The sequence below is a fragment of the Hermetia illucens genome, chromosome 2, assembly GCF_905115235.1.
Source record: "Hermetia illucens chromosome 2, iHerIll2.2.curated.20191125, whole genome shotgun sequence".
Classification (NCBI taxonomy): domain Eukaryota; kingdom Metazoa; phylum Arthropoda; class Insecta; order Diptera; family Stratiomyidae; genus Hermetia; species Hermetia illucens.
The window spans coordinates 146,078,531-146,098,145 of NC_051850.1; the positions used below are offsets into that span (position 1 = coordinate 146,078,531).

Sequence of the window (19,615 nt, forward strand, 5' to 3'; positions counted from 1 at the left end):
TCATCAATTCCTGCATCAATTCTACGTAAGTACCGCCAGTGAAAAAATCGATGAGGGACATTGGGAGTGTACACTTTCAAGGAAGTCCGCTCATCTTTTCTGATTATTCTATGTCATTTGATCTGCCTATCGAGTTGCAAAAGGCAGTTGCATTGGACTACACACAGTACAGGTTAATAGGACTGTAAATTGTTTAGGAAGATTTGATATAGTTGATAGCCAGAAACCAGATACACTGCATCACCTGGAGTGTTTTTTTGCCAAACATTTACATACATGCGACGGTAATCAAGGGATGTTATCCTTGGCTAGCCCTTTGGTGCTAAGTTTTGGTTAGAAAGGATTCTTCTTCTTATCTTCTCTTCTACTTTTTGAATTTAGCATTCTGACCAATGCTATGCCCTTTAACACGAAAATGCACTTTCCAACGGTTGGCTGGAGCTTTTACATGTGACAGCGACCTAATTACTCCCCATTTACAGAAATTACTAGGCATCTTTTTGGATTTACGGTGACTTCTCTTAACTTTTCCTCGAACCTATTTTGTGTTTTAAGTTTTCTTTAGAAATTCCCATATCGACCGCAATGTGACTGTATTTAAAAGCACAATGGCCACTCTACCTGAAAATATGGTTTTAAGAGATAAGGATCAAGGAACTGAAGATTAATTTTTAGCTCTGCCGCTTTTGTGACATCAACAGTTAAGTATTTACTTGCTGAGCCTATAGGAAAATAGTCTTGGGAAATGTGCGGTGAAACGTGCGAACAATAGTGAGTATTTTAGATACGTACTTTGTTTGTTCAATGGCTTCGTGCCTCCACATAGATTAAGCTCAGACCTAACCTGTAAACAATCAATATTAAACAGGCATAAATATGTGAATTATGTCATAATTTCAGCATTCAGCAAAGTACAATATCCGTATCGCAACCAAATATACCACATTGAATCATCTCTTCCACTTATAGTCTTAGAAACCACGACCTTTATGGAAATCTTTACAAAGATCGGCTTACTTTTTCATGCCGCTCGTTACGCCCATTTTAACTGGCTGGCATCTGGCCGGAATGAGTAGTCATCATGGTGCCTACCTCTAACTACCTTTATATGGTAATTCGCATGAGGAATTGGATTTTCACTTTCGCTATCTTTTGTAGACACATCTTATGGATAAATATTCAGATGGCTTTGGCGGCATCAAACAAGTGTACACTGTACTCGGTTTTGTAATAGTAAACCTAGCCGCAGATACTGGCTTCAGTGCGTCGGTTGCGTACAGAAAATGTTGACTGCCTTGCGTGCAGTCAGTCCCCTCGGTCGTACCTCTATTTCTGTATAGTATTGAACAGCGGCACCTTCATAACACGGAAAATCTTCTTTTCATAATGCAACAAGTCACATAACAAATAGAAGATTTCACTACTATTATAAGGCGGAAAATGCACAAGGTGAAGTAATGAATTCAAGAATTCTATGGAAACATAGATACAATGTTTGTAATGATTCATCAGAGTAACACTATATTCAAACAGAGTTCAGAATTCATGACTACTGCATTTAAAATGGATGCTTCGATATGGGCTATGAAGCAGACGGAACTAGGGTGTTCAGAAGGTTGAAGATTTAGTAGAAATTATTGACGCATGCCATTGGCATGATTTTTTCTAATTCCATCTTAAGATTTTATGTGGAGCGAAACCTTACTACTTTGTTTTAAACAAAATTTTATTCAAATCTGTTCAATTGGTTGCCACCAACATTGCGCATGATTCGAAATGACGTACGGTCTTCTGGGATTCGACAGTGCACGAATGTACCAAGTGCAGATATGGGCGAAGCGTAACACATTCATTTTGCTCGACAGTGAAGCGGCCATTAAAGCCATGTATTCATAGTTGATATCCTCCTGGCTGGTGGGGCACCGCAGTGACTGAACAGGCTGAGCGGCACGGTCCAAGTCACTCTCCTCTGAGTTCTCGATTATAGGAATCTCTTCGCATTACTTAACAGCCGTTGACTTCAGATAATGAAGCCCCACTTTCTGTGGGAAGTCGTGCGAGATTTGGTGCTTCTATGGGATACTCGATCGCGAGAGCGCGTGCAAATGCGTATGGGATTACGGTGGTCTGCATGCTAGAATGCTAGAATTGGAGTCCTGACAGAGATCTCTAGTTGCATGATGGGGAGCTGCTACTCCTTGCAAATGGTACGGGCTGGGTTCTGGAGCTGTGATGGTCTTGGGACTCCCTAGTATTAAAGTGGCGCACTACAGCGGTAATTGGTCTATTTGAAGCAGCCGCTGATATCTGCCTATCCACTCCATTCACGAAAGACTATAATGAAGTAATGGAATTATGATAACTCGAGACGAGTTACAAATAGAGTACGACGAATTGGGGAACAGCAAAATTCGTGAAAAGCAACATCATATGCGGTTTCATTACTCTGTAAACGAAAGGGTGAGGCGATTTTCAGCGACGGGGAAGTAATGGAGAAACATTAGGAGTTATATTTCAAAGAACTGATTAACAGGGCAACTTAACCACTCAAGGCAACAAGAATAGTTGACGAACAATCTTCTAACGTTAGAATGTTTAGCACCATCATCATCACGAAACGGGTAATAACCGGCATCTGATATAGTTCTGCCTTTATGAGGAACTTTAGATATTCTGGTTTTGCGCCGTTGTCCACCAAATCGATATGCCTAAAAGCTGTCTGGCGCCCTGGTCTACGCATCGCTCCATCTGAGAAGGTATCTGGCATGCCTCCTTTGCCGGCTTATAACCGTCATTGACTTCGCTGCCTGGATTATCCTCACCCACACCCACAGATTAAGTGATCTGCTCACCATAGCCTATTGGGCCGGATTTTATCCACGACCAGCCACGATCAGTCACTAGGAGACAGAAAAACTGTAAAGCGCTACGTATTGATGGTATCCCAGCAGAACCTATTAAACAAGAAATACCTGCCAACAAAATGATTGGAAGGAGCAGCATTGAGCATGGAGCTCGACATGGAATGTATTTGAAAGGAGCGTTTGAGAGCAATTATTGGGGTTAAGCGTGATGGAAATTAATGGCGAATCAGGTAGAACTATAAGCTGCACGAAGTATTCGAGGGGCCAACATCAACAAGTTTGAAAAGTTACAACGGGTTGGCTACGTCTAACGCGTGGGCGATACTCGAATACCTAAAAGACTCGCAAGCGAAATACTCGGTATTTGAGCGAAAATCCATTAGGAAAACCAAGAAAATGCAGAGCGGATTCAACAAATTAATAGAACGCATCACTGGATTCAGGACTTTAAAGTCGCGATCAAACATTTGTAGGCGGTGTGTTCTAAAGACGAAGGCCTCAAACAGGCTCTAAACTCTCAAAGACGGTGGTGTAGTCGTAAGTCTTTTTGCTGGTAGCAGAATGTCTCTGGCGAAATTAATCAACCGTGCGGTTTTTGGGGTCAGCCATCACCTGGTAAGTTTGTGCGGGAGAACAAAGTGCAGAATTACACGGAGATATACTCAGGTAGGGGAAACTCTTTTTTAAGACTTGAGAAACTAAAGCGGCATTTTTTTGGTGCCTAGAAAGCCTCGTGGAAACCAGGTTAGTGGCTTCGACTAGCTGCAGCTAATATGAAGAAGAGGGTTAGGTGGATTCCTTATGCTGCTGTTTGGCTTCCTCAGTTTTAAGACGATGCCGTCTTTTTAAAAGCGGAATTCTCCCTATTTCTATTTGAATATATTTTCAATTAACAATCTTAAATCAATTCCAGTTGTTGTATAGAATTCGGGTGCTGCTTTGCAGGCTGTATATCTATACAGAAAAAGCTTCCGAAGGCAGCACCGACTGGACAAACAATATCAACCTGGTTGATGAAATTTGGAAAATTTGGAATTCAGAAGAGAGACCAAGTGAGCGGCCACCTTCCAATATTGACCAAATGATATCGTCCAAAGGTAAGGAAAACCCATTACCAGGCGGGAGCTTACGTAAAATTTGCACCTTATGGAATGGCGTTGAAATTCCAGGAGTGAATCAATTGACTGAGGTGGTGGTGGTATTATACGGATATGATTACTACTTCCTCGGCAATGATGTCTATAGTTTTAGGACAGAGTCATTGTCAGAAATGAGAATAGTTTAAACTCAAAGTTATAAGAAATACTGTCTATTGACACCTTAAGTCATTTTGTACATAACAGCTTGTAGTAAGTGGAAAACCGTTATCAGTCCTGGATAATACTTGCCTTTTGATTCTGAAATTTAAAAGTTGCGATCACAGCGAGTTTCCTCTTTGGATTATTAGAAAAATGTCTTTAGTATCAATTAATAATACCATCTCATCTACCCTTTAAGTCTAAATTCTTTTTGGCTAGACCATTGCTTGCCAACGTTCCCTTTGCTTTATCCGACCGGGCTTATGCCCGAGTACGGCCCAGATAGTCGTGCGCGCGTTGATTAGAAAGCACGTGTGGCAAATCCTTTTAGAATGGGGGACAACTCCATTGCGGGTTGTTGCATGCAATAGAATCTACTATCTTAAGACGGGCGACGAGAGGATCTCTAACACTGTAGTACAAAACTGTAGAGGAGAAGTTCGAGCTTCTCGAAAAGCCGTGGAGAGACACATATTGACAGGAATCGGTAACAATAGAGCCTGGGTGTGGTTAACGCACAACTTCGTATTATATTTTATTACTGTTTCGTTTTTTTTAAGAATGCCTATAAATTTACTTTGTGCTGTTGAATAATTTCTTGAAAATTTGGTCAATTATTTTCCTGTTTACTTCTCAATGGAATAAAAAAATTCTTGGCCTTGAGTTTCAATAGAACAAGAATATCAAAAAAGCTAACCTTCATCAATATTTAAAGAAGTAAAAAACATAATCTGTTCGATATTGTTTATTTTTGAATTGCATATAGAACACTGAGTAGAAAACAAATCATTCTTATTTAAGCCCACGCACAATTCTTCTTTTATGCACTTTTTTTCATAATCCATTATTTTGTTTATTAATCATTCAATCAGAAACCATTCACAGATACATGCTCACCCCCGAAAGTTACACAGCATTCATCAAGAAAATGTGATTTCATAAAGGCATGCTCAATACATCAATCATTCTCGGACTAATGGAATCAAATTGATGGAACCTTGACTTTTGGGTGATTAATAATTTTCTTGAGGCATTCAAATCAATTCCTTATTTTCACAGAACATACGCATGCAAACAAGGAGAAAGGGATGAAATCGTTGACAGTATTCACGTATCCAAATCAATATGGTTCTATGCACGCTAACAATGGAAATTTGATTCCTATGCGGATAAAATCCAGGCATTAGAAAATTGCTATTACGAAATATGTTTGTATACATGGTCATATGCTATATATATATGTATGGACAGGAATGTGAGGAGCAAAATTACGCAGGCCACCTCCACTTAGTCAATTTATTAACATGACAATGAACTGAAAATTCGTTTTATTACAAAACCCCACCGTTCTACGATGACTATCGCATAATACCCGTTGCAGTCACATCCATATTCCACTCCGACTCTCTTACGTAAAAAAAATCATTCATATTTAATATTTTGTAGCGACAAGTGTGAATTTCATGTTACCGAAAGCGTTTTGTTTAATTAGCCATTAGATCGTTAAATTTACATATCCAGGTAACAACAGCCCAGGTATTTGCATGCACGCATACCTCACAAACGCTAATAGGAGGCTGAATGTGGGTTATTAGTTGCTTTCAGCGAGTTCGTACTGGGGTGGTAAACAAAGGATACAACAAATTTACAAATTAGAGTGTATTATTGCGACAAAGCATTTGAGAAAATCTTGAGTAATCCAAAAATGTGTAAACTGATATTTTCAATTGAAAATAGAGTATCTTTCCATAACATGTTCGTACATATGAAAGATTATATATTTTTCCGTGGATAATGCAAATGCACATATTTCATTCTTTCGAAGATGGTTTTATTGACAAAATATTTTTTATGTGGAGAAAGCTCAAGCAAGGAGTGAGCAACTAGTAAAATTGTTCGAAAGTCCAACTTTCGAAATATTATATTAAAGTTCGAATCGATTCTATTTTTAAAAAATTTTAAAGGGTAATATTAAATTTAGACGACCACTAAAAATGTCAAACACAATTTTTAGCAATGTTATAGATGGATGAAATGGCCAGTTACCGTAACATGCGGATATTGGCTGTTCCTCCAAGCAAAAGAGAAATAAAAAATTGTATAAAGGCATTTCCTTTGCTTTCTATAGTTCGCTTAAATAACACCAAAAAAAGAAGAAGAAAAGTACTCGTTTTTACTTTGGATTTATTTTTGAAAAATGCAGTGCTAGCTTTATAAAAAGCCAGCGTTGTGTCCGAAACACATGTTTGTACAAAGCCAGTACTGCATTTTTCAGAAATAAATCTAAAGTAAAATCGGAAACTTTTCTTCTTTTTCCAATGGTTTTATTTAGAGAAACCATTTTGACCATCAGTGCACTTAAAGGGGGTAAAACCGCTGGTTTGGACTGTCTCCCCGCAGAGTTATTTATCATTCTTTCATCGTCGCTACAACTCCTCTTCATCGATTTTGAGAAAGTGTTCGATAGCGTGAACAAGGAGTGTACACGGCGTGCTCTACGCAGAAGGGGCATTATGGAGCTACATAGTAGCTATTACCAAAGCGACATACGATTGTGGAAAATGTCACATGCTCCATGAAGGTAAAGCGGATTCCGCAATGGTTGCATATTGTCACCGATATTATTTCTTCTTGTTTTTAAACGATTAGATTTTTATCTGCTATTTGTAGCCTAGCCTAGAATTGATAGGCAAGAGGTAGCTTCCTCCAAACTACAATTTTAAGTTTGCAATGTGAATACATATTTCGGGAGCATCTTATCCCCTTCATCAGCACAAAGCTTTGTAGTAGCTTGGAGGAAGCTACCTCTTGTCTATCCATTTCTTCTTGTTATCGCTGATGTTCTTCCTACCGCCTTATCCAGAGGACATGGAGGAATTCAATGGACGATGACAGCTTTCCTCAAACACCTCGACACCGCTGATGATATCTTTTACAAGTAGAGTTAGATTGTAGATAAACACTAACAAAATCAAAGTTTTCTGTCTGACGGGCCATCACACTCTTCCTATGTGTATTAATGGGAAGAGTATCGAATGCTTCGATCAATTTGTATATCTAGGAAGTGTGGTTTCAGCCAACAATGCCGATGAACTGAATGTCACCCGACGCATTAAGAGCGCTAGATTCGATTTCGTTGTCTTGTCTGAAATCCGGTAATGCAGTTATCTTAACATCAAAATTAAATTGAGGCTGTTCTGTGCTAGTGTCCTTTCTGTGCTACTATATGGAAGTAACATTATGAAACTAACTTCCACTGTTATTCAAAAGCTATTTGCTTGAACATCTATCTGCGTCTCATTGAAATATGCTGGCATGATACTATGATATAACAAACAAAGAAGTTGGTTGGCGTACAGGTCTGCACTCGCACGCGATGTGATCAGAAGGGCAGTGGATAGGTCACAGATTGCGGGGGGGGGGGACCTTGGGTATTTCTAAGGACAAAATCATTGACGACACCCAAGAACCATAAAATAGAATTTTCGAACAACAAACAATAAAATGATAGCCGTGGCAGCTTATTCAAATGGTCCTATACTAGATTGGGAAGGAATAACAACAATAACAGTGTACCTGTTCCAGACTTTCAATTAAAAGTGGATTGTAAAGAAGAAAGTCGATTGTAAAGAAAAAAAAGGAAGCAAAAGAAATAAATGTATCTGCCATTTAATTGACAAATCTTTTACTTTTATTTAAAATGCTCTATTGTCAGAATAGCGCGACTGAAGGCGGTAGCAAATAATCGCCCATAATGAGCTATAGGCATTTCATTTTTATCAGTCAGTAACACATTAAGACACGACACATTAAAATATTCCATTTCTAGTCTTTTTCTAGTCAATAAATACCAATCTACTCACTCTGGTCGCTTTGAAGCCCCAAGTTAACTGATCCCCCACAGAGGATGTGACAACCGAACTGAATGAAGTCTAAGATTTGGTTCGAGGTTGTATCACGCTCTTTCACATAGGCTTTGTTTTGTTCTGGGCGGACGAGTTTGTAAAAAGGAGAATAGCAATATATTGAGATACTTTTGCCCACTCTGTTCCCGGCACAGAGGTGAGACAGTGTCTGAAGAGTTGCCCTTTTCTTGTGGGTATCTGACACTTGTCGAGCTATCTTGGCTAGAAACATTGCTCCTCAAATGTTTCGATCGGCTATTAAGTTTATAGGAACTAGCGACCCTCAGTTTCAATTCTCATAGAAAAGTGGTAACATTTTACTTTCTGAATGAATGTAAATCGATATTTGGGAACCTTTACTTAAAACTCACAAAGGATTTAAGGGAATCATAGAAACCGATATAGCGTTGAACTGTCCCAATCGTCAAAATTGGGAAAATAAAGGTAGGAGACACCAAATAAATTAATGATACATTTAATAGAGATAGTCGACAAAGACAGTTTTTCGATGAAAATGCGAATCATACAATGGATTGGTTTGTGATTAGAAGCCATCTTTTCAATATAAATCAGTAGAAGAGTTTCCGCGCCTAAAAATGGGACAAATTATACCAACTGGTCCTCCAGGTAGGGAGTTGGGTAGGGCTGACAACCCTATACGGAAAACAACTTGCTACGAAGCCACAACAAGAAACTGGATGGATTATACAACGACGAACTCGGCAACGACAACGGACTAACGATTTGCGCATTTTCTCATGGAACATGCGCTCCCTGTACAGAGACGAAGCTGCTGAGCAGCCAGTCGATACCCTGTCCCAATATAGGGCTGATATAACAGCGTTACAAGAGATGTGTTAGACAGGGACCGGTTTCCTAGAGAAGAGCCGCTACACCATATGTTATAGTGGCCATCCAGTAAACCATGTGCTCGGAGTAGGTTTCTTAGTCAGCCAAAAAATGAAGCCTGCTGTTATCGGCTTTGAAAACATAAGCGAACGGCTATACACTCTGCGCTTACGAGCTCAATTTAGAAATATAAACCTCATTAACGCTCACGCCCCTACAGACTGCAGAGTCGTAGAAGGATACTTTCTACGAGGCAGTAGAACGAACCCTCGAAGCCTGTCCCAGATATGAAATCAAAGCCGTACTTGGGGATTTTAACAGGCAAGTAGGGACGTAGCCCGTATTTAGGCGATATGTTGGCTCCTATAGCTTACATCAAAATACAAATGATAACGGGCTGCGGATTATCCAATTAAGAGTGTCACACGAAATGGTTGTTGGAAGTACCTCGTATGCGCGGAAAGAGGTCCACAAACATACGTCGACCTCCCCAGACGGGACTACTTTTAACCAAATTTACCACGTGTTGATCGAACGCCTCCGTCTCTTAGTCCTGATGAATGGAGGAACATATAGGGGGGGAGGCAATATAGATACGGATCACTATCTCGTTGGCATGGTGCTCTGAGCTCGAATAACAACACCACCCAGAATCCACTCTGACAATCAGGTGAGAGTTAACACTAAAGCCATCCACAACACAGAACTCCGCAACACCTATAAGAGGGAAATGAATGCCGCAATAACCGCAGTCAACAGATGAAGCATCAACAAATGATCTTAAAAATCACCTGAAGAACGTTATTATAAATACAACCACAAAGATACTTGGCCCCCGCCGCAAAAAGGGTCGCAACGGTTGGTTTGACGACGAATATAAGCTAGCAATGGAACGGAATAATGCTGCCTACCGAGTGATGTTAAAGGAAGCGGGCACGCGCAGAGAGCGGAGAAGCCACTTCACAATGGAAAAAGGAAGCCTGTTTGAACCAACAGGTCTGTGAACTCGAAAAGTACAGGGAACAATCGCACCTGGCGCGAAAGTTTTACCAATAAGTCAGCAGGATGAAGCCTCACACACGTCGATGTTCATCGTGCCGAGACAAAGAGGGAAATCTGATTTCCGACAGAATGAGCATATTGGAACGATGGGTTGAGTACTTTGATGAACTACTGAACAACCAGAACATCGGCGAGTTGGAACTAAAGACCACGGACCAAGTATGAAAGAAACAGTCCGCGGAATTCATCGGTTTAAAAATCATAAGTCACCAGGAGCCGATGAAATTATAGCCAAATTAATTAAATATGGAGGCGACCAAATACACCAAGTGGTCCATCAACTTGTGTTCAAGGTATGGGACAGCGAATTAATGCCTGACGACTGGCAAAGAGGCATTATCTGTTTTATACATAAAAAGGGAGATATCAGACAGTGCAGCAATTATAGAGGTAACACGTTGCTGAGTACTATCTATAAGATATTCTCTGATATTTTGTTTGGCTGGATGGGCCCATATGCTCAGAACATCATTGGTCCATACCAAAGAGGATTCATTTCAGACAAATCAGCAACAGATCCGATTTTCTCCCTGTGGCAAGCGATGGAAAAACTGTTGGAATATGGACATCAGTTGCACCATCTTTTCATCGACTTTAAAGCCGCCTATTGATAGCATAGCCAGAGTAAAACTATGCTCGACCGAGAGAGAATTCGGTATCCCGACGAAATTAATTTGACTGACTAGGTTGACCCTGCCCAATGTGTGAGATCAGATAAAAGCAGCAGGATGACTCTCGAGATTATTGGACATCAACAACGTTCTACGAAAAGGGGATGCCGTACCATGCGTCCTCTTTAACCTGGCCCTGAAAAAAGTGATCCATGATGCTGAGCTAAATGCGAGAGGTACCGATTCTCTTTAAATCCACCCAACTACTAGCCTATGCTAACGATATCGACATCATGGAAAGAACGAATCGAGACGTACAAATTGCCTTCATCCAGATCGCGCAGGCGTGATAGGCGCGAAAATGTGGGCTGCACATTAATGAAGCCAATATAAAATATATGGTTGTCAAAGTCAGCACCAAAAATCAACCAGCCAACATCAAACCGCACTGGCCAAACGGGAGGAATAAAGTCAGGAGACTACAACTTTGAGACCGTTGAAAATTTCCCCTGTGTATGGTCGAAAATCACAACCGATAACAGCTACGACGATGAAATCCGCGGATGGTTGGTGGCAGCTAGCAGAGCCTATTTCAGCTTACAAAAATTGTTTCGCTCGAAACGTCTCATCATAGGGTCAAAGGTCTTACTGTACATGACAATGATCTTGCCAGTCCTCATGTATTCCTTGGAGACTTGGGTTCTTAGCAAGAAGAATTGCGAACTCTTGGTCGCGTTCGAGAGAAGAATCCCCCAAAGAATTTTTGGCCCCCTGAATGAGGATGGACGATTCCATAGCCTACATAACGACGAAATCTATGAGCGATACCATAACCGTCCGGTTGTGGATAAAATCCGGCTCAATAGGTTACGGTGGGCGGGTCACTTAATCCGTATGGATGAGGATGATCCAGTCCGGAAAATCCATAAGGGCAATACCTATGGTAGAAAAGAAGACGAGGCAGGCCCTGTCTGAGGTGGAGCGAGGGCGTAGGTCAGGACGCCAGACAGCTTTTGGGGATATCGAATTGGTGGACTTCGGTGGCAAACCGGGATGTCTGGAGTTCCTTATTAAGGCAGATCTAGACCTGACACCGGTTGATGCGCCGTTGATGATGAGTAGGTGATGAAGGCTTTAAGGTTTCTTACCAAGGTATTTTAAGTAAACCAATTTAACAGGATGCTAACATTTGAACTTTGAAAACATTGAAGTATAACGCATGTATATGGCAAATTTTCTTACAAAATTTAATAACATTCAGTGTGGAAGAATGAAATTTGCTTGGCTATTTTATTGAGCTCAAGTTTGTGTTAACTGTTGATAGTAAGTGTTAGCTATAAATTATAATTGACTACACTTTGATTTGAGATTCTTTAAACCTCAAAAATTAATTTATTGCTACATCGTCTCGTATATTTTCTACTAGTAGTGACTTGGTGTGGAGGTCAGTTTATTTCAATCAATGGAGCTATCAGAAAATCGATATGCGGCGCATCTATTTCCTGATTCATGAATATGGCAACGATTTTTACATGGTCGAAGAAGTCAATCCCGAAGTTTAATCAAATCAACATAATCAGATGGATTATTTCATAATTGCGCGAAGGCCATCCTTTAAGATTTCCCTTATTATTTTTGTTATTGCATCTTATCAAGTCAATGCTCGTTAACTACTGACCGGAAGAACAAAATTACTTTTATTTATTTACTTTGGCATAGACGCCTCGCAATTTTCTAGTCAATGCGTTCAAAGCTATTCACCTGATATTCAGATAATTCCACAGTTGTCCACGGTGTGCTGCTTTGATCAAACTAAGCATCTGCACAACAGCAACAATGCGACGGTGGGTACAGCTCTATTGCAGCAATCCACAAAAAGTTGATCACCTTCTGCGGTTTTTTAATCCACTAAAATGGTGAAGAGGATGACGTCGGTCACACGAATATGTAATTCAAGCCTGTGGGCAGTAGATATCAACTTTTCTTTTTATTTCAGTGATTTTATTTGCGTGCCTTGCACTGAGCCAACGAAACACACAACACCAGGAAATATTTAACGCTAGAGCTTTGAATTGCACGAGTAAAAATTCACAATATAATTGAAAAATTTCAGGCTTGTTTGCAAAATTCAATGAGCGGAAACAGAAATTACAAAATTATTCATCACATCACTGAATTGGAATGCATGAATTCAGACACAGCACATATAATCGCACATCATCTGGTTGTCCGCTTCGTTCTTGTCGTCACGTCCTGTCGACAGACTAGAATTCACGTTCAATTTCGAAATACGCTTTTCCCCAGCATCAATATCACTGAGGGCAAAAAGTATTCGCTTATGATCAGCAAGAATTCACTGTACCCAAAAACGAAAGACTTAAGACAGAAACCTTGCAAAAGATCAAAAATTAATGGAGCGGCGCGCGCAGCTTTGGTACCAAGTATCTCGTCATTCGCGGCCAACTAATTCGCGGTTCGTACTAAACGCAGTCTTGCAAACAAGATCGCGTCAGAAGAACCCCCAAAAACCCGCTTTCAGTTACCTTAAGATACTCAGAGTATCTCTGAGATACTCCATGTGAGAATAGAGTTATACTCAGTAAGTTAGCTTGAGTTGAATAGTGTTAGAAGTGCCGGCTCTCAAAAGCTAGTTGGTTTTTTGAATAGCTGAGAATGTGCAAGATACGTCTAGAAAATAGTAGGAGGAAAAAAGTAGGTGACGATATTATTTGAACACTTTGAAACGATAAATTTGCTTGAATTTGCGGAAATTAATTATTGAAAATCTGATCCTCCAAAAAATGGATATTATTGAAAAATAAATAGTGATGAGCGGGTAAAGGAATATGTGTTGATGCTTTGCTAGATAATTAAAAGTATAACAATACCTACAAGGAAGGGTAGAGCTAGATTTAGGTTGGACACTCTATCTTTGACTTAAAAGAGAATGGATTCGGGTTTACCACTGACATTTCATTCAAATAAATTCATCAATTCGCTGGGGATACTATCCGGTACCGGTGCTTTTTCTCCTCTACTGATAAGAACACCTCTCTCAGTTCTTTTGCAGCAAAGACAGGGCTTCTTGATATCGCCATCGCGGATTTGGTGGACCTGGATGATTTCCACCATCTTAGTTTGATTCAAGGAGCAGCTGATGGGTGACTTCCGAGTTTTTGTGGTGGCTGACTAGCAGTTTATTATTAATTTTTTCATGGTGAAATGTCTTCTTTGTAGTTTTATACTCTGTAGATATAAATATTACGTTAACTTGGCATCTTGCGTGCCGTGTAATCAGGGGAAAAAAAAGACAAATTTTATTGTTTTATGCCGAACAGTGAGTTTTTTACTCCTCATATACCGGTATTTCGAGCAAGGAGTTTTTTTCCGAAGTACTTATGGTTCAGCTTGTCCTTAAATACCTTAATCTAGACCTTAATTCCTAGTTAATTTCACTACATAATTAATCCAAAAAGCCAACTGTTGAGGTTTCCTAAATCAATGTTAATTATTATTTTTTTCAAGATTACGGCGGTCTGCATGGGGCACTGGTCCATAGGGGACCATGCCGCTAGGCTCGGCTTACCCTACAACTCGCATTGCCGAAGCTGCGGAGAAGGAAGGGAAACCCTCATGCACTTCCTCTGCGATTGCCCGGCTCTGGCTCGAGCCAGGCTGCGGACACTGGGTAAACCATTCTTTGGGGACCTCAGTGAGATTTCTAGTTGCAGGGTCGGAGAGCTGCTTTCCTTCGTGAATGCTACGGGCTGGCTCTGAAGATCCGAGCCAGCTGGACTCCGCTTCCCTGTTCCTATAACAACAGTCACGGTCTTAGGAGTTTGTGGCATCAAAACGGCGCACCAAAGCGCTAATTGGGCTCCTCGGAGCGGCCACTCATACCTACCTACCCCCTAATTATTTTTTCCTCCCGTATCTTGTGGATGACAAAACTCTCTAATGCATCTAATTTACAGAAGTCATTAACCTATTTAATTAATTATTAGGTTATCTTCCGTTATTGTATGTTTCTCCTCGATGATGTGTCAATGATTTGAGGGCATGTGTTGGTCTGCTTTTTGCTTTCGTTAGATTTTCTTTCCTTATATGTTCGTTGAACCTGGTTGCTATTAATCTTCTAGTTTGCCCTATATTTGATTTTTCACAATCGGTGCAGGTTATCTGATAGATTCCGCTTTTCCCGTTGCCTTCCTTGGGGTCCTTGACGCTTTCTAATCGTGTCTTCAGTTGATGTGGTCTGCTGGTAGATAGCACTTCGATGTCACGTTTCCTTAGGATGTTTTCACCTGGTAGCTAATTTGGGAATGGATGATAGGAACTGGACTTTTTTGAGATGGTCCCGCTTGTGTAAAAAATGCCGTCAGGTTATTCCTTTCCATTTTCGTCATTTTTTTACTGATTATTACTCAGATGGTCTTTCTATTGAACCCGTGCTTTTCTGCAGTTTCAATGATGTGATGATTGTTTAAACGTTCCTCTAATAAAGGTGTGGTTAGCATGCGATGGAACATTGCGTTGTACGGTGCCAATTTTTGTGAAATGGATGCTGTCCCCGAGGTGCCCGAGTAAGTAGTTATGACCCCATAGCTGGCAGTATACTTGCGCCCTAGGTAGTAGCCTTGAGAAAGCCTCTCGTAGAAGAGCGAACAGCAAATGACCCGTACACGTCGGAATACACTGGGAGTTTCCGGAGCCTTCGACAGCTCTTTGTCGCCGTCGATGGGGTGATGTGAGCCTAGCTCTGCTAAGGTGGTAATTGTGACGTGTATCAGGAGTCAGCCCTTTCAGGACCCTGGTCAGGTAGTGTGTATTGAACGGGTGTTAGTAGATCGCGTTGCCCGAGCGAGTGCTTATTCGTCCGTGAACTCCGGAATCAGCTAAGCGTAGGTGAGGCCTCAGGGAATTGGGATAGGAGCTGTGTCCTCGAGGGTACACCCGTTCCTAACTATTGCGGCAGGCTTCCTTTCACATGATGAAGAATACATATAAACCAACAAAAAAAGTCGACGATATAACAGGGAAGGAGGAAGAGCTGAGTGCATTTGGGCGCAGCACAGAAATGTGTCCGTCACCGCAGCAATCAGCGAAAGAGGCAGCGAGGGCTGATATACCCGATGTGACACTGGGACACCCAAATAGAGTGGAAGTCTTACCAAGTGGCGCGACTGACCGTGCGGGGATGGCAACTCCAGTAACATGTAGTGCCTGAAGGAGACTTTATCAAAGTAGTTTTATCATAGTTTCCTGGGCTCAAAAAAGAAGGCGAAGAAGGAAAAAAGGAAACAACTAATCTGGACTAAACCCTTTGCTCATTAAGTCGACGGAAGGCAGGACATTTGCCGAAGTCCTTAGTGAGATCCGCTACAGGATGAAACTCGAAGAAAACGGAGCAGAGGTGTCTTCCACACGGAAAACGAGGAGTGGCAGAGTCCTCGTCGAACTGGGCCCGAAGACGACTAGCAAAACTACGTTCTACAAAGCAGTCAAGGGGTTATTGGAGGTAAAAGCTCTTGTCTCTAGCCTAAAGCCCATGTGCTTTCTAGAAGTCTGGGATCTTGACTGCCTCACAGAAAAGGTTGAAGTAGAAGAGGCGATAAAGCGTGAATGTCCAGAGATAACGAATGCCCGGATAGGTATTACCTCTGTAAATGCTCGAGATCAAAAACTCGCCGAGTCCCCGAGCAATATGTGAGGAAACTGCAGGGTACGAATGCGGATAGTCCCCACCAAGTTCTGCAGGTGTCTGGACTATGGACACATGTCAGCAACTTGCAAGGGACCGGACAGGAGGATTGCATGCCTTAGATGCGGCCAAGTAGGACATCAACCGAAGACCTGCAATGAAAGCGAGACTTGCGTTCTCTGCAGGATCGTGGCGCGTCTGGTTAGATCGTCGCACAAACACACACGGGTCGGGATGGTGTCCAATCTTCAGGGCGGAATTGGAAAGGGCTAGGTCGCGAATGGCACGATCTGCATTTTATAAATTAACGTGCATCGGAGTGCAACCGCTCACCAGTTGCTAGCACAGTTCGCTGCGGAAGTAAATGCTGATCTAGTGCTAATTAGCGGACAACATCGAAACAGGGTCCCGGCTTCAAGGTATCTCGACTTATCTGGATGACGTTGTTTCGAGCACGGGTGCACGAATCATGGTAGGCGGCGGTTTTTCTGGCAAGCCTCCCCCCCTTTACTGCTTGTGGAATGTCGCGAGGGTACACATCGAGAAGTTCGTCGAAGCTCTTGGAGTAGGGAGAGCCGTGCTGCACAACGCTCCGGGGTGGTGGTAGCGTCGCAGCTGACACCGCCGTAAATTCAGTGATGAATCTAATAACGACGGCGTATGAGGCTTCCATGGCCCGGAGCGGCCCGCCCGCGGCAAGCCTTTTATGTTCTGGTGGATGGCAGAAATTTCCGACCTACGAAGGGAGTGTCATAAGTTCCGCCGTTTGGCACATCGTTTTCACGCCAATGAGGGGGCATGCGCTATAAAGGCACAGCATAAATTAGCACTATAAATAAAAGCAAAGCTCGCGGCTGGCAGAACCTTGCCAACGAGGTGAATGAGGACCTGTGGAGACTTGGTTATAAACTTGTCACCCGGAAAATCGGGGCTCTGCGGAAGCCTTGCATACTAAGTACCGACCAGATGGACCGCATTGTACGGGCATTATTCCCCAGACATCCTATATGGGTCAATGTCAATAGTGCAGAAAGCGTCGAGGATTTCCCCCTTTTCACAATGAGAGAGCTCGAAAAAGCGGTTCGCACTTTGAAAAACAAGAAGGCAACAGGTCCTGATGGCATCCCGGCGGAAGTTTACAAACTGTTGCTTCATCAACGGCCAGACTTGCTGCTTGAGGTTCAGCGCTTGCTCGAAGGAGGTCATTTTTCCCTGTCGCCGGAAAGGAGAACCAGAGCTCCCGTCTGCATACCGACCGCTGTGTATGATTGGCACGGCCTGGAAAGTGCTCGAGAAACTCATCAGGAGTAGACTCGTTGAAGCGATCCGCGCTGCCAGACACTTATTCCTAAGGCAGCTCGGGTTCAGAACAGGGAGATCCACAGTGGATGCTATTATGGACGTCACAGATGCGGTTCACCGACCCGGAGTTCACAGCCTCCGATCTCGACGGGTAGTGCTCCTCATAACGCTTGATGTCTGAAATGTCTTCGATTCCTTAAGATGGATAGATATGCTAGGCACATTAGAAAACTCATTCCATGTGCCGAGCTATCTCTTGCGGATATTGAGGGATTATCTGAAAGACCGCTCCCTGCTCTATGAGGCGCTAGAAGGCCAGATGAGGATGAAAATCACGTCCGGAGTAGCATAGTGATCCTAGGGTCGGACCTCTGGAACGCCTGTTGCAGGACGCACTGTTGTCTAGGCGCAATGCAGACTTGGGATATTGATGTGACGGGTAAGCGGATGGATGATGGATGGTTTAGGCCTTCCTCTGGAGAAAACCTTAGTAGTCATCTTGACTAGAAGAAAAATTCCAATCCTGCGTCCCATATCAATGGGCTAGTTGACTATAGAGTCAAAATCAGCGGTTAAATACCTTGGTTTAATGCACGACTTCAAGATGAGCTTCTTCGAGTAAACCAAAGCAGCAGCGGACAGGGTTGCAGCTGGAGTCTTGGCCTTGAGTCGTCGAATGGCGACTGTTGGAGGCCTATATCTACTATTAGATGTCTCCTTATGGTAGTAACGCAGTCGGTTCTTCTCTATGGTGCGGAGGTTTCGGCTGATGACCTTGATAAGGAGGTTCATCGTAAGCGCCTTGCTCAAGTGCAGAGACGTAAGTTCTGCGAGTGGCGTTTGTTTATCGCACTGCCTATGAACCGGCCGTGATGGTGATCGTGGTAGTCATCTCCATTGCCCTCCTTGCCAAGGATCGTAAAGCTATCTATCACCGTAGGGGCGAAAACTTAAGAGGGGTTACCTTCGAAGAACGTCAACGCACCTTCACAGAGTGGCAACTCTCTTGGCAATATGAGCCAAGGAGCAGATGGACTGCGCTCATCGACAATTTAGAACCGTTGCTGAACCGAACGCACGGCGAGATTGATTACTTCCTTACCCAACTTCTAAGCGTGCATGGGGGTTTTCTGTCTTACCTGCACAGGATTGGGAAAGCACGATATCTTGATTGTGTGTTCTGCAATAATTAATAATTAATAATTTTTTCTCTTGCGAGAGGTGGGATGGCTTTCATCAGCAGCTTCATTGAGACACAGGGGAGCTCTCTCCAGACAACATTGCCAGAGACATACTGAAGACCACTGGTAGTTGCAATTGTGTTCCGCATTATGTTCGGGCTCTTCTTATTGCGAAGAAGATTGAACTCGACTGGCGGAGGGACCGGATGGTACGGGGTTCCCTGAACTAACAACTTCCTTCCTCCCCTCCTGTTGGTGAATGGGATTCCCTAAGTTGAAGGCTCCTAAAGCCGGGGGAGCGGAAGGGCTAGCCCGAAGTAATGTGTCAAGCGGTTCCAGGGTAGTTTTCTGATGACAGGGAGGTGTTTAGTTGGTAGTCCGACAGCGTACTGTTGTGGGAGTCGAACACTCTGTGCATAAACACATTCACCTACTCTACTCCCGAAAAAAAAACAAAAAGTCCCCCATTATAGCAACATTGAACGGAAATAAGTGGAGAAGAAGGTGAACTATAGGATCAAAGAAATTTGGCGTCTTGGGCGGGTGGTTGGCAACATTGCCTTTGCCCGAGGTTATTACCCTGATGTGACCCAGGGACTCATTGACGACTGAGTCGACTGGTGTCCGACATTCAATAACTATAACAAATTTCTTTGCCACCAGTCAGATTTGAACCGCGACCTCCCGTTACGACGCCCTAGCGCTGTAACCACTTGAGCTATCCGGACATTTTAATGCTGCTGCTTCTATTTAATTATTTGTAATTGCATTCCGTGTGCACCGACAGCAAATCCAACCGATCATTTTGGTTGATATCCCGTTGGAACAACCAAATTTTCTAT

General features: G+C 42.5%; 1 protein-coding gene across 2 annotated transcripts in view; it reads right to left on the reverse strand.

Moving 5' to 3' along the window:
• The window catches only part of LOC119649908, a 140,003-nt gene extending 126,884 nt beyond the window's left edge, over positions 1–13,119 (reverse strand). For both annotated transcript variants that reach the window (XM_038052307.1, XM_038052306.1), the window contains exon 1: positions 12,351–13,119. The gene's annotated coding sequence lies outside the window, so the exon portion shown is untranslated. The remainder of the gene's footprint in view (positions 1–12,350) is intronic.
• Positions 13,120–19,615: the final 6,496 nt, after the last annotated feature.